This window comes from Ursus arctos, chromosome X (assembly GCF_023065955.2).
Source record: "Ursus arctos isolate Adak ecotype North America chromosome X, UrsArc2.0, whole genome shotgun sequence".
NCBI classification, from domain to species: domain Eukaryota; kingdom Metazoa; phylum Chordata; class Mammalia; order Carnivora; family Ursidae; genus Ursus; species Ursus arctos.
In genome coordinates this window covers 50,720,072-50,734,858 of record NC_079873.1, presented here as the reverse complement: position 1 = coordinate 50,734,858, position 14,787 = coordinate 50,720,072, and positions in this window count along the sequence as shown.

The window sequence follows — 14,787 nt, the reverse complement described above, 5'->3', positions numbered from 1 at the left end:
GGACGGAAGATGGAAGTAATTGCAGAAGTGTGAGAGAAAACATAAGGAGAGGTTGAATCTAAGTAATGGAGAGAACCAAGACTTTTGAGAGAAGAGCAACATCATTCTAACATCGTGACCCATGAATATACACGCGGTTCCAAACAAGTGCATTGAACCTTAAGGAAACTGAAATAGACGTAACTCTCAGTAAGAACAGGGTATGCAAAGTGTCGTCCAAATCGCATCGTCTGTCTTCATGATGAAAGCCTGTTTCACATTGTGAATGGAAGCATAAGGAAAGGGCCATGAACCAATCTTTAAGACAGAACATGGTAGAGAAGCTGCCTTTCAGGTCACGTCTTTGGTCGTGAAGATGAAAGCGTTTGCCAGAGGTATAAGAAAACATAAGGAAAGTGCCATAGACTGAAGTCGAAGAAAGAACACCAGAGAGAAAGCATCTTGCATCTCACAGGATTCTGTCCTGAAAATGAAACCATGTGCAAACGTCTGTGAACACATCAACAGAAAGCGCTTTGCTTAACTCTATAGAAGAACACTGTTGAGACACCATGTCTCAACTCACAACTTCTGTCGAGAAGATGGAAGCTATGGGAAGAATACGGGGGAGCCTGAAAAGAAAGTGCCATCTCCTAAATTCTGACAACTGAATCTGTGCAGAGAGCATACAATACCAAACCCACCTCCTAAGTAATGAATCAACCTGGGTTTTCTTCCTTGTGCGCTGAACCTTAAGGATCGTGCCATTCACTTAATAGTAGGTGAGAACATTAGACAGATAGCATGTTACAACACACAACTTCTGTCATGAAAACGGAAACGTTTGCAACGTTGTGCTGAAGGCATAAGGAAAGTGGCAGAGACGTAGCTTCAAGAAAGTAGTGTACCGAATCCATACTTCAAGATATGTCTTCTTTCATGAAGTTGGAAGCATTCTTAGAAGAGCGTGTCTCAGCATAAGGCTTTTATGGTGCACATAACCTTAGGAAAGATCTCCATCGAAAAGCATCTGAAACTCAGATCTTCTCTCATGCAGATGGAAGCATGGGTTACAGGGTGAAGGAACGTGTAAAGATGTGCCGTTTACTAAACTATGAGCACCAAGCCTCTGTAGAGAGAATGCCACTTCAGACATCCTGATGCATGAAGAGAGAAGCTTTTTCAAATATCAGTGTTGAAGGGAAAGAGAAGTGCCTTAACCTTAAGAGGAAGAAAGAGCACCATCTAGAGACAACCTTCCAAATCACATCTACTTTCAAGAAGATGGTGTAATTCCCAGTAGTGTGTATGCAAACCTAAGGAAGGTGCTGTATGCTTAAGGAAGAACACCCTTTGAAAGGTCTTCCAACTCACAGCTTCGAGACGGAAGATGGAAGTAATTGCAGAAGTGTGAGAGAAAACATAAGGAGAGGTTAATTCTAAGTAATGGAGAGAACCAAGACTTTTGATAGAAGAGCAACATCATTGTAACATCGTGACCCATGAATATACACGCGGTTCCAAACAAGTGCATTGAACCTTAAGGAAACTGAAATAGATGTAACTCTCAGTAAGAACAGGGTATGCAAAGTGTCTTCCAAATCGCATCGTCTGTCTTGATGATGAAAGCCTGTTTCACATTGTGAATGGAAGCATAAGGAAAGGGCCATGAACCAAACTTTAAGACAGAACATTGTAGCGAAGCCCTCTTTCAGGTCACGTCTTTGGTCGTGGACATGAAACCGTTTGCCAGAGGTATAAGAAAACATAAGGAAAGTGCCATAGACTGAAGTCGAAGAAAGAACACCAGAGAGAAAGCATCTTGCATCTCACAGGATTCTGTCCTGAAAATGAAAGCATGTGCAAACGTCTGTGTGAACACATCAACAGAATGCGGTTTGCTTAACTCTATTGAAGAACACTGTTGAGACACCATGTCTCCACTCACAACTTCTGTCGTGAAGATGGAAGCTATGGGAAGAGTGCCGGGGAGCCTGAAAAGAAAGTGCCGTCTCCTAAATTCTGACAACCGAATCTGTGCAGAGAGCATACAATACCGAACCCACCTCCTAAGGAATGAATCAACCTGGCTTTTCTTCCTTGTGCGCTGAACTTTAAGGAAAGTGCCTTCGACGTAATAGTAGGTGAGAACATTGGATAGATAGCATCTTACAAGCCGGAACTTCTGTCATGAAGACAGAAACCTTTGCAACGTTGTGCTGAAGGCATAAGGAAAGTGGCAGAGACGTAGCTTCAAGAAAGTAGTGTACCGAATCCATCCTTCAAGACACGTCTTCTTTCATGAAGTTGGAAGCATTCTTAGAAGAGCGTGTCTCAGCATAAGGAATTTATGGTGCACTTAACCTTAGGAAAGACCTCCGTCGAAAAGCATCTGAAACTCACATCTTCTCTCATGCAGATGGAGGCATGGGCTACAGGGTGAAGGAACGTGTAAAGATGTGCCGTTTACTAAATTATGAGCACCAAGGCTCTGTAGAGAGAATGCCACTTCAGACATCCTGATGCATGAAGAGAGAAGCTTTTTCAAATATCAGTGTTGAAGGGAAAGAGAAGTGCCTTACGCTTAAGAGGAAGAAAGAGCACCATCTAGAGACAACCTTCCAAATCACATCTACCTTCAAGAAGATGGTGTAATTCCCAGTAGTGTGTATGCAAACCTAAGGAACGTGCTGTATGCTTAAAGATGAACACCCTTTTGAAAGGTCTTCCAACTCACACCTTCGGGACGGAAGATGGAAGTAATTGCAGAAGTGTGAGAGAAAACATAAGGAGAGGTTGAATCTAAGTAATGGAGAGAACCAAGACTTTTGAGAGAAGAGCAACATCATTCTAACATCGTGACCCATGAATATACACGCGGTTCCAAACAAGTGCATTGAACCTTAAGGAAACTGAAATAGACGTAACTCTCAGTAAGAACAGGGTATGCAAAGTGTCGTCCAAATCGCATCGTCTGTCTTCATGATGAAAGCCTGTTTCACATTGTGAATGGAAGCATAAGGAAAGGGCCATGAACCAATCTTTAAGACAGAACATGGTAGAGAAGCTGCCTTTCAGGTCACGTCTTTGGTCGTGAAGATGAAAGCGTTTGCCAGAGGTATAAGAAAACATAAGGAAAGTGCCATAGACTGAAGTCGAAGAAAGAACACCAGAGAGAAAGCATCTTGCATCTCACAGGATTCTGTCCTGAAAATGAAACCATGTGCAAACGTCTGTGAACACATCAACAGAAAGCGCTTTGCTTAACTCTATAGAAGAACACTGTTGAGACACCATGTCTCAACTCACAACTTCTGTCGAGAAGATGGAAGCTATGGGAAGAATACGGGGGAGCCTGAAAAGAAAGTGCCATCTCCTAAATTCTGACAACTGAATCTGTGCAGAGAGCATACAATACCAAACCCACCTCCTAAGTAATGAATCAACCTGGGTTTTCTTCCTTGTGCGCTGAACCTTAAGGATCGTGCCATTCACTTAATAGTAGGTGAGAACATTAGACAGATAGCATGTTACAACACACAACTTCTGTCATGAAAACGGAAACGTTTGCAACGTTGTGCTGAAGGCATAAGGAAAGTGGCAGAGACGTAGCTTCAAGAAAGTAGTGTACCGAATCCATACTTCAAGATATGTCTTCTTTCATGAAGTTGGAAGCATTCTTAGAAGAGCGTGTCTCAGCATAAGGCTTTTATGGTGCACATAACCTTAGGAAAGATCTCCATCGAAAAGCATCTGAAACTCACATCTTCTCTCATGCAGATGGAAGCATGGGTTACAGGGTGAAGGAACGTGTAAAGATGTGCCGTTTACTAAACTATGAGCACCAAGCCTCTGTAGAGAGAATGCCACTTCAGACATCCTGATGCATGAAGAGAGAAGCTTTTTCAAATATCAGTGTTGAAGGGAAAGAGAAGTGCCTTAACCTTAAGAGGAAGAAAGAGCACCATCTAGAGACAACCTTCCAAATCACATCTACTTTCAAGAAGATGGTGTAATTCCCAGTAGTGTGTATGCAAACCTAAGGAAGGTGCTGTATGCTTAAGGAAGAACACCCTTTTGAAAGGTCTTCCAACTCACAGCTTCGAGACGGAAGATGGAAGTAATTGCAGAAGTGTGAGAGAAAACATAAGGAGAGGTTAATTCTAAGTAATGGAGAGAACCAAGACTTTTGATAGAAGAGCAACATCATTGTAACATCGTGACCCATGAATGTACACGCGGTTCCAAACAAGTGCATTGAACCTTAAGGAAACTGAAATAGATGTAACTCTCAGTAAGAACAGGGTATGCAAAGTGTCTTCCAAATCGCATCGTCTGTCTTGATGATGAAAGCCTGTTTCACATTGTGAATGGAAGCATAAGGAAAGGGCCATGAACCAAACTTTAAGACAGAACATTGTAGCGAAGCCCTCTTTCAGGTCACGTCTTTGGTCGTGGACATGAAACCGTTTGCCAGAGGTATAAGAAAACATAAGGAAAGTGCCATAGACTGAAGTCGAAGAAAGAACACCAGAGAGAAAGCATCTTGCATCTCACAGGATTCTGTCCTGAAAATGAAAGCATGTGCAAACGTCTGTGTGAACACATCAACAGAATGCGGTTTGCTTAACTCTATTGAAGAACACTGTTGAGACACCATGTCTCCACTCACAACTTCTGTCGTGAAGATGGAAGCTATGGGAAGAGTGCCGGGGAGCCTGAAAAGAAAGTGCCGTCTCCTAAATTCTGACAACCGAATCTGTGCAGAGAGCATACAATACCGAACCCACCTCCTAAGGAATGAATCAACCTGGCTTTTCTTCCTTGTGCGCTGAACTTTAAGGAAAGTGCCTTCGACGTAATAGTAGGTGAGAACATTGGATAGATAGCATCTTACAATCCACAACTTCTGTCATGAAGACGGAAACGTTTTCAACGTTGTGCTGAAGGCATAAGGAAAGTGGCAGAGACGTAGCTTCAAGAAAGTAGTGTACCGAATCCATACTTCAAGACATGTCTTCTTTCATGAAGTTGGAAGCATTCTTAGAAGAGCGTGTCTCAGCATAAGGCTTTTATGGTGCACTTAACCTTAGGAAAGACCTCCGTCGAAAAGCATCTGAAACTCACATCTTCTCTCATGCAGATGGAGGCATGGGCTACAGGGTGAGGGAACGTGTAAAGATGTGCCGTTTACTAAATTATGAGCACCAAGCCTCTGTAGAGAGAATGCCACTTCAAACATCCTGATGCATGAAGAGAGAAGCTTTTTCAAATATCAGTGTTGAAGGGAAAGAGAAGTGCCTTACGCTTAAGAGGAAGAAAGAGCACCGTCTAGAGACAATCTTCCAAATCACATCTACCTTCAAGAAGATGGTGTAATTCCCAGTAGTGTGTATGCAAACCTAAGGAACGTGCTGTATGCTTAAAGAAGAACACCCTTTTGAAAGGTCTTCCAACTCACAGCTTCGGGACGGAAGATGGAAGTAATTGCAGAAGTGTGAGAGAAAACATAAGGAGAGGTTGAATCTAAGTAATGGAGAGGACCAAGACTTTTGAAAGAAGAGCAACATCATTCTAACATCGTGACCCATGAATATACACGCGGTTCCAAACAAGTGCATTGAACCTTAAGGAAACTGAAATAGACGTAACTCTCAGTAAGAACAGGGTATGCAAAGTGTCTTCCAAATCGCATCGTCTGTCTTGATGATGAAAGCCTGTTTCACATTGTGAATGGAAGCATAAGGAAAGGGCCATGAACCAATCTTTAAGACAGAACATTGTAGAGAAGCTGCCTTTCAGGTCACGTCTTTGGTCGTGAAGATGAAAGCGTTTGCCAGAGGCATAAGAAAACATAAGGAAAGTGCCATAGACTGAACTCAAAGAAACAACACCAGAGTGAAAGCATCTTGCATCTCACAGGATTCTGTCCTGAAAACGGAAGCATGTGCAAAAGTCTGTGTGAACACATCAACAGAAAGCGCTTTGCATAACTCTATAGGAGAACACTGTTGCGACACCATGTCTCAACTCACAACTTCTGTCGTGAAGATGGAAGCTATGGGAAGAGTGCTGGGGAACCTGAAACGAAAGTGCCGTCTCCTAAATTCTGACAACCGAATCTGTACAGAGAGCCTACAATACAGAACCCACCTCCTGAAGAATGAATCAACCTGGGTTTTCTTCCTTGTGCACTGAACCTTAGGGAAAGTGCCCTCCACTTAATAGTAGGTGAGAACACTGCATAGATAGCATGTTACAACCCACAACTTCTGTCATGAAGATGGAAACATGTGCAAGGTTGTGCTGAAAGCACAAGGAAAGGGGCAGAGACGTAGCTTCAAGAAAGTAGTGTACCGAATCCATCCTTCAAGACACGTCTTCTTCCATATAGTTGGAAGCATTCTTAGAAGAGCATGTCTCAGCATAAGGAATTTATGGTGCGCTTAACCTTAGGAAAGATCTCCATCGAAAAGCATCTGAAAATCACATTTTCTCTCATGCAGATGAACGCATGGGCTATAGGGTGAAGGAACGTGTAAAGATGTGCCATTTACTAAACTATGAGCACCAAGGCTCTGTAGAGAGAAGGCCACTTAAAACATCCTGATCCATGAAGGGAGAAGCTTTTTCAAATATCAGTGTTGAACGGAAAGAGAAGTGCCTTAACCTTAAGAGGAAGAAAGAGCACCATCTAGAGACAAAGTTCCAAATCACATCTACCTTCAAAAAGATGGTATAATTCTCAGTAGTGTGTATGTAAACCTAAGGAACGTGCTGTATGCTTAAAGAAGAACACCCTTTTGAAAGGTCTTCCAAATCACAGCTTCGGGACGGAAGATGGAAGTAATTGCAAAAGTGTGAGAGAAAACATAAGGAGAGGTTGAATCTAACTAATGGAGAGAACCAAGATTTTGATAGAAGAGCAACATCATTCTCAAATCGTGACCCATGAATATACAAGCGGTTCCAAACAAGTGCATTGAACCTTGAGGAAACTGAAATAGACGTAACTCTCAGTAGGAACAGGGTATGCAAAGTGTCGTCCAAATCGCATCGTCTGTCTTGATGATGAAAGCCTGTTTCACATTGTGAATGGAAGCATAAGGAAAGGGCCATGAACCAATCTTTAAGACTGAACATGGTAGCGAAGCCGTCTTTCAGGTCACGTCTTTGGTCGGGAAGATGAAAGCGTTTGCCAGAGGTATAAGAAAACATAAGGAAAGTGCCCTAGACTGAAGTCGAAGAAAGAACACCAGAGAGAAAGCATCTTGCATCTCACAGGATTCTGTCCTGAAAATGAAAGCATGTGCAAACGTCTGTGTGAATACATCAGCCGAAAGCGCTTTGCTTAACTCTATAGAAGAACACTGTTGAGACACCATGTCTCAACTCACAACTTCTGTCGTGAAGATGGAAGCTATGGGAAGAGTGCGGGGGAGCCTGAAACGAAAGTGCCGTCTCCTAAATTCTGACAACGGAATCTGTACAGAGAGCATACAATACGAAACCCACCTCCTAAGAAATGAATCAACCTGGGTTTTCTTCCTTGAGCGCTGAACCTTAAGGATCATGCCATTCACTTAATACTAGGTGAGAACATTAGACAGATAGCATCTTACAATCCACAACTTCTGTCATGAAGACGGAAACGTTTGCAACGTTGTGCTGAAGGCATAAGGAAAGTGGCGGAGACGTAGCTTCAAGAAAGTAGTGTACCGAATCCATCCTTCAAGACACGCCTTCTTTCATGAAGTTGGAAGCATTCTTAGAATTTCGTGTCTGAGCAATAGGAATTTATGGTGCACTTAACCGTAGGAATGTCCTTCATCGAAAAGCATCTGAAACTCACATCTTCTCTCATGCAGATGGAGGCATGGGTTACAGGGTGAAGGAACGTGTAAAGATGTGCCATTTACTAAAGTATGAGCACCAAGCCTCTGTAGAGAGAATGCCACTTCAAACATGCTGATGCATGAAGAGAGAAGCTTTTTCAAATATCAGTGTTGAACGGAAAGAGAACTGCCTTACGCTTAAGAGGAAGAAAGAGCACCATCTAGAGACAACCTTCCAAATCACATCTACCTTTAAGAAGATGGTGTAATTCCCAGTAGTGTGTATGCAAACCTAAGGAAGGTGCTGTATGCTTAAAGAAGAACACCCTTTTGAAAGGTCTTCCAACTCACAGCTTCGGGACAGAAGATGGAAGTAATTGCAGAAGTGTGAGAGAAAACATAAGGAGAGGTTGAATCTAAGTAATGGAGAGAACCAAGCCTTTTGAGAGAAGAGCAACATCATTCTAACATCGTGACCCATGAATATACACGTGGTTCCAAACAAGTGCATTGAACCTTCAGGAAACTGAAATAGACGTAACTCTCAGTAAGAACAGGGTATGCAAAGTGTCGTCCAAATCGCATCGTCTGTCTTCATGATGAAAGCCTGTTTCACATTGTGAATGGAAGCATAAGGAAAGGGCCATGAACCAATCTTTAAGACAGAACATTGTAGACAAGCTGCCTTTCAGGTCACGTCTTTGGTCGTGAAGATGAAAGCGTTTGCCAGAGGCATAAGAAAACATAAGGAAAGTGCCATAGACTGAACTCAAAGAAACAACACCAGAGTGAAAGCATCTTGCATCTCACAGGATTCTGTCCTGAAAACGGAAGCATGTGCAAAAGTCTGTGTGAACACAACAGAAAGCGCTTTGCATAACTCTATAGGAGAACACTGTTGCGACACCATGTCTCAACTCACAACTTCTGTCGTGAAGATGGAAGCTATGGGAAGAGTGCTGGGGAGCCTGAAACGAAAGTGCCGTCTCCTAAATTCTGACAACCGAATCTGTACAGAGAGCCTACAATACAGAACCCACCTCCTGAAGAATGAATCAACCTGGGTTTTCTTCCTTGTGCGCTGAACCTTAGGGAAAGTGCCCTCCACTTAATAGTAGGTGAGAATACTGCATAGATAGCATGTTACAACCCACAACTTCTGTCATGAAGATGGAAACATGTGCAACGTTGTGCTGAAAGCACAAGGAAAGGGGCAGAGACGTAGCTTCAAGAAAGTAGTGTACCGAATCCATCCTTCAAGACACGTCTTCTTCCATATAGTTGGAAGCATTCTTAGAAGAGCATGTCTCAGCATAAGGAATTTATGGTGCGCTTAACCTTAGGAAAGATCTCCATCGAAAAGCATCTGAAACTCACATTTTCTCTCATGCAGATGAACGCATGGGCTATAGGGTGAAGGAACGTGTAAAGATGTGCCATTTACTAAACTATGAGCACCAAGGCTCTGTAGAGAGAAGGCCACTTAAAACATCCTGATCCATGAAGGGAGAAGCTTTTTCAAATATCAGTGTTGAACGGAAAGAGAAGTGCCTTAACCTTAAGAGGAAGAAAGAGCACCATCTAGAGACAAAGTTCCAAATCACATCTACCTTCAAAAAGATGGTATAATTCTCAGTAGTGTGTATGTAAACCTAAGGAACGTGTTGTAAGCTTAAAGAAGAACACCCTTTTGAAAGGTCTTCCAACTCACAGCTTCGGGACGGAAGATGGAAGTAATTGCAGAAGTGTGAGAGAAAACATAAGGAGAGGTTAATTCTAAGTAATGGAGAGAACCAAGACTGTTGATAGAAGAGCAACATCATTCTCACATCGTGACCCATGAATATACTCGCGGTTCCAAACAAGTGCATTGAACCTTGAGGAAACTGAAATAGACGTAACTCTCAGTAGGAACAGGGTATGGAAAGTGTCGTCCAAATCGCATCGTCTGTCTTGACGATGAAAGCCTGTTTCACATTGTGAATGGAAGCATAAGGAAAGGGCCATGAACCAATCTTTAAGACAGAACATTTTAGCGAAGCCGTCTTTCAGGTCACGTCTTTGGTCGTGAAGATGAAAGCGTTTCCCAGAGGTATAAGAAAACATAAGGAAAGTGCCCTAGACTGAAGTCGAAGAAAGAACACCAGAAAGAAAGCATCTTGCATCTCACAGGATTCTGTCCTGAAAATGAAAGCATCTGCAAACGTCTGTGTGAATACATCAACCGAAAGCGCTTTGCTTAACTCTATAGAAGAACACGGTTGAGACACCATGTCTCAACTCACAACTTCTGTCGTGAAGATGGAAGCTATGGGAAGAGTGCGGGGGAGCCTGAAACGAAAGTGCCATCTCCTAAATTCTGAAAACGGAATCTGTGCAGAGAGCATACAATACCGAACCCACCTCCTAAGGAATGAATCAACCTGGGTTTTCTTCCTTGTGCGCTGAACCTTAAGGATCGTGCCATTCACTTAATAGTAGGTGAGAACATTGGATATATAGCATCTTACAACCCAGAACTTCTGTCATGAAGACAGAAACGTTTGCAACGTTGTGCTGAAGGCATAAGGAAAGTGGCAGAGACGTAGCTTCAAGAAAGTAGTGTACCGAATCCATACTTCAAGACATGTCTTCTTTCATGAAGTTGGAAGCATTCTTAGAAGAGCGTGTCTCAGCATAAGGCTTTTATGGTGCACATAACCTTAGGAAAGACCTCCGTCGAAAAGCATCTGAAACTCACATCTTCTCTCATGCAGATGGAGGCATGGGCTACAGGGTGAGGGAACGTGTAAAGATGTGCCGTTTACTAAATTATGAGCACCAAGCCTCTGTAGAGAGAATGCCACTTCAAACATCCTGATGCATGAAGAGAGAAGCTTTTTCAAATATCAGTGTTGAAGGGAAAGAGAAGTGCCTTACGCTTAAGAGGAAGAAAGAGCACCATCTAGAGACAATCTTCCAAATCACATCTACCTTCAAGAAGATGGTGTAATTCCCAGTAGTGTGTATGCAAACCTAAGGAACGTGCTGTATGCTTAAAGAAGAACACCCTTTTGAAAGGTCTTCCAACTCACAGCTTCGGGACAGAAGATGGAAGTAATTGCAGAAGTGTGAGAGAAAACATAAGGAGAGGTTGAATCTAAGTAATGGAGAGGACCAAGACTTTTGAAAGAAGAGCAACATCATTCTAACATCGTGACCCATGAATATACACGCGGTTCCAAACAAGTGCATTGAACCTTAAGGAAACTGAAATAGACGTAACTCTCATTAAGAACAGGGTATGCAAAGTGTCTTCCAAATCGCATCGTCTGTCTTGATGATGAAAGCCTGTTTCACATTGTGAATGGAAGCATAAGGAAAGGGCCATGATCCAATCTTTAAGACAGAACATTGTAGAGAAGCTGCCTTTCAGGTCACGTCTTTGGTCGTGAAGATGAAAGCGTTTGCCAGAGGCATAAGAAAACATAAGGAAAGTGCCATATACTGAACTCAAAGAAACAACACCAGAGTGAAAGCATCTTGCATCTCACAGGATTCTGTCCTGAAAACGGAAGCATGTGCAAAAGTCTGTGTGAACACATCAACAGAAAGCGCTTTGCATAACTCTATAGGAGAACACTGTTGCGACACCATGTCTCAACTCACAACTTCTGTCGTGAAGATGGAAGCTATGGGAAGAGTGCTGGGGAGCCTGAAACGAAAGTGCCGTCTCCTAAATTCTGACAACCGAATCTGTACAGAGAGCCTACAATACAGAACCCACCTCCTGAAGAATGAATCAACCTGGGTTTTCTTCCTTGTGCACTGAACCTTAGGGAAAGTGCCCTCCACTTAATAGTAGGTGAGAACACTGCATAGATAGCATGTTACAACCCACAACTTCTGTCATGAAGATGGAAACATGTGCAAGGTTGTGCTGAAAGCACAAGGAAAGGGGCAGAGACGTAGCTTCAAGAAAGTAGTGTACCGAATCCATCCTTCAAGACACGTCTTCTTCCATATAGTTGGAAGCATTCTTAGAAGAGCATGTCTCAGCATAAGGAATTTATGGTGCGCTTAACCTTAGGAAAGATCTCCATCGAAAAGCATCTGAAACTCACATCTTCTCTCATGCAGATGGAAGCGTGGGCTACAGGGTGAAGGAACGTGTAAAGATGTGCCGTTTACTAAACTATGAGCACCAAGCCTCTGTAGAGAGAATGCCACTTCAGACATCCTGATGCATGAAGAGAGAAGCTTTTTCAAATATCAGTGTTGAACGGAAAGAGAAGTGCCTTAACCTTAAGAGGAAGAAAGAGCACCATCTAGAGACAAAGTTCCAAATCACATCTACCTTCAAGAAGATGGTGTAATTCCCAGTAGTGTGTATGCAAACCTAAGGAAGGTGCTGTATGCTTAAAGAAGAACACCCTTTTGAAAGGTCTTCCAACTCACAGCTTCGAGACGGAAGAGGGAAGTAATTGCAGAAGTGTGAGAGAAAACATAAGGAGAGGTTAATTCTAAGTAATGGAGAGAACCAAGACTTTTGATAGAAGAGCAACATCATTGTAACATCGTGACCCATGAATATACACGCGGTTCCAAACAAGTGCATTGAACCTTAAGGAAACTGAAATAGATGTAACTCTCAGTAATAACAGGGTATGCAAAGTGTCTTCCAAATCGCGTCTGTCTTGATGATGAAAGCCTGTTTCACATTGTGAATGGAAGCATAAGGAAAGGGCCATGAACCAAACTTTAAGACAGAACATTGTAGCGAAGCCGTCTTTCAGGTCACGTCTTTGGTCGTGGACATGAAACCGTTTGCCAGAGGTATAAGAAAACATAAGGAAAGTGCCATAGACTGAAGTCGAAGAAAGAACACCAGAGAGAAAGCATCTTGCATCTCACAGGATTCTGTCCTGAAAATGAAAGCATGTGCAACCACTGTGTGAACACATCAACAGAATGCGGTTTGCTTAACTCTATAGAAGAACACTGTTGAGACACCATGTCTCAACTCACAACTTCTGTCGTGAAGATGGAAGCTATGGGAAGAGTGCCGGGGAGCCTGAAAAGAAAGTGCCGTCTCCTAAATTCTGACAACCGAATCTGTGCAGAGAGCATACAATAGCGAACCCATCTCCTAAGGAATGAATCAACCTGGGTTTTCTTCCTTTTGCGCTGAACTTTAAGGAAAGTGCCCTCCACTTAATAGTAGGTGAGAACACTGCATAGATAGCATGTTACAACCCACAACTTCTGTCATGAAGATGGAAACATGTGCAACGTTGTGCTGAAAGCACAAGGAAAGGGGCAGAGATGTAGCTTCAAGAAAGTAGTGTACCGAATCCATCCTTCAAGACACGTCTTCTTCCATATAGTTGGAAGCATTCTTAGAAGAGCATGTCTCAGCATAAGGAATTTATGGTGCGCTTAACCTTAGGAAAGATCTCCATCGAAAAGCATCTGAAACTCACATTTTCTCTCATGCGGATGAACGCATGGGCTATAGGGTGAAGGAACGTGTAAAGATGTGCCATTTACTAAACTATGAGCACCAAGGCTCTGTAGAGAGAAGGCCACTTAAAACATCCTGATCCATGAAGGGAGAAGCTTTTTCAAATATCAGTGTTGAACGGAAAGAGAAGTGCCTTAACCTTAAGAGGAAGAAAGAGCACCATCTAGAGACAAAGTTCCAAATCACATCTACCTTCAAAACGATGGTATAATTCTCAGTAGTGTGTATGTAAACCTAAGGAACGTGCTGTATGCTTAAAAAAGAACACCCTTTTGAAAGGTCTTCCAACTCACAGCTTCGGGACGGAAGATGGAAGTAATTGCAGAAGTGTGAGAGAAAACATAAGGAGAGGTTAATTCTAAGTAATGGAGAGAACCAAGACTGTTGATAGAAGAGCAACATCATTCTCACATCGTGACCCATGAATATACACGCGGTTCCAAACAAGTGCATTGAACCTTGAGGAAACTGAAATAGACGTAACTCTCAGTAGGAACAGGGTATGCAAAGTGTCGTCCAAATCGCATCGTCTGTCTTGATGATGAAAGCCTGTGTCACATTGTGAATGGAAGCATAAGGAAAGGGCCATGAACCAATCTTTAAGACTGAACATGGTAGCGAAGCCGTCTTTCAGGTCACGTCTTTGGTCGGGAAGATGAAAGCGTTTGCCAGAGGTATAAGAAAACATAAGGAAAGTGCCCTAGACTGAAGTCGAAGAAAGAACACCAGAGAGAAAGCATCTTGCATCTCACAGGATTCTGTCCTGAAAATGAAAGCATGTGCAAACGTCTGTGTGAATACATCAGCCGAAAGCGCTTTGCTTAACTCTATAGAAGAACACTGTTGAGACACCATGTCTCAACTCACAACTTCTGTCGTGAAGATGGAAGCTATGGGAAGAGTGCGGGGGAGCCTGAAACGAAAGTGCCGTCTCCTAAATTCTGACAACGGAATCTGTACAGAGAGCATACAATACGAAACCCACCTCCTAAGAAATGAATCAACCTGGGTTTTCTTCCTTGAGCGCTGAACCTTAAGGATCATGCCATTCACTTAATACTAGGTGAGAACATTAGACAGATAGCATCTTACAATCCACAACTTCTGTCATGAAGACGGAAACGTTTGCAACGTTGTGCTGAAGGCATAAGGAAAGTGGCGGAGACGTAGCTTCAAGAAAGTAGTGTACCGAATCCATCCTTCAAGACACGTCTTCTTTCATGAAGTTGGAAGCATTCTTAGAATTTCGTGTCCGAGCAATAGGAATTTATGGTGCACTTAACCGTAGGAATGTCCTTCATCGAAAAGCATCTGAAACTCACATCTTCTCTCATGCAGATGGAGGCATGGGTTACAGGGTGAAGGAACGTGTAAAGATGTGCCATTTACTAAAGTATGAGCACCAAGCCTCTGTAGAGAGAATGCCACTTCAAACATGCTGATGCATGAAGAGAGAAGCTTTTTCAAATA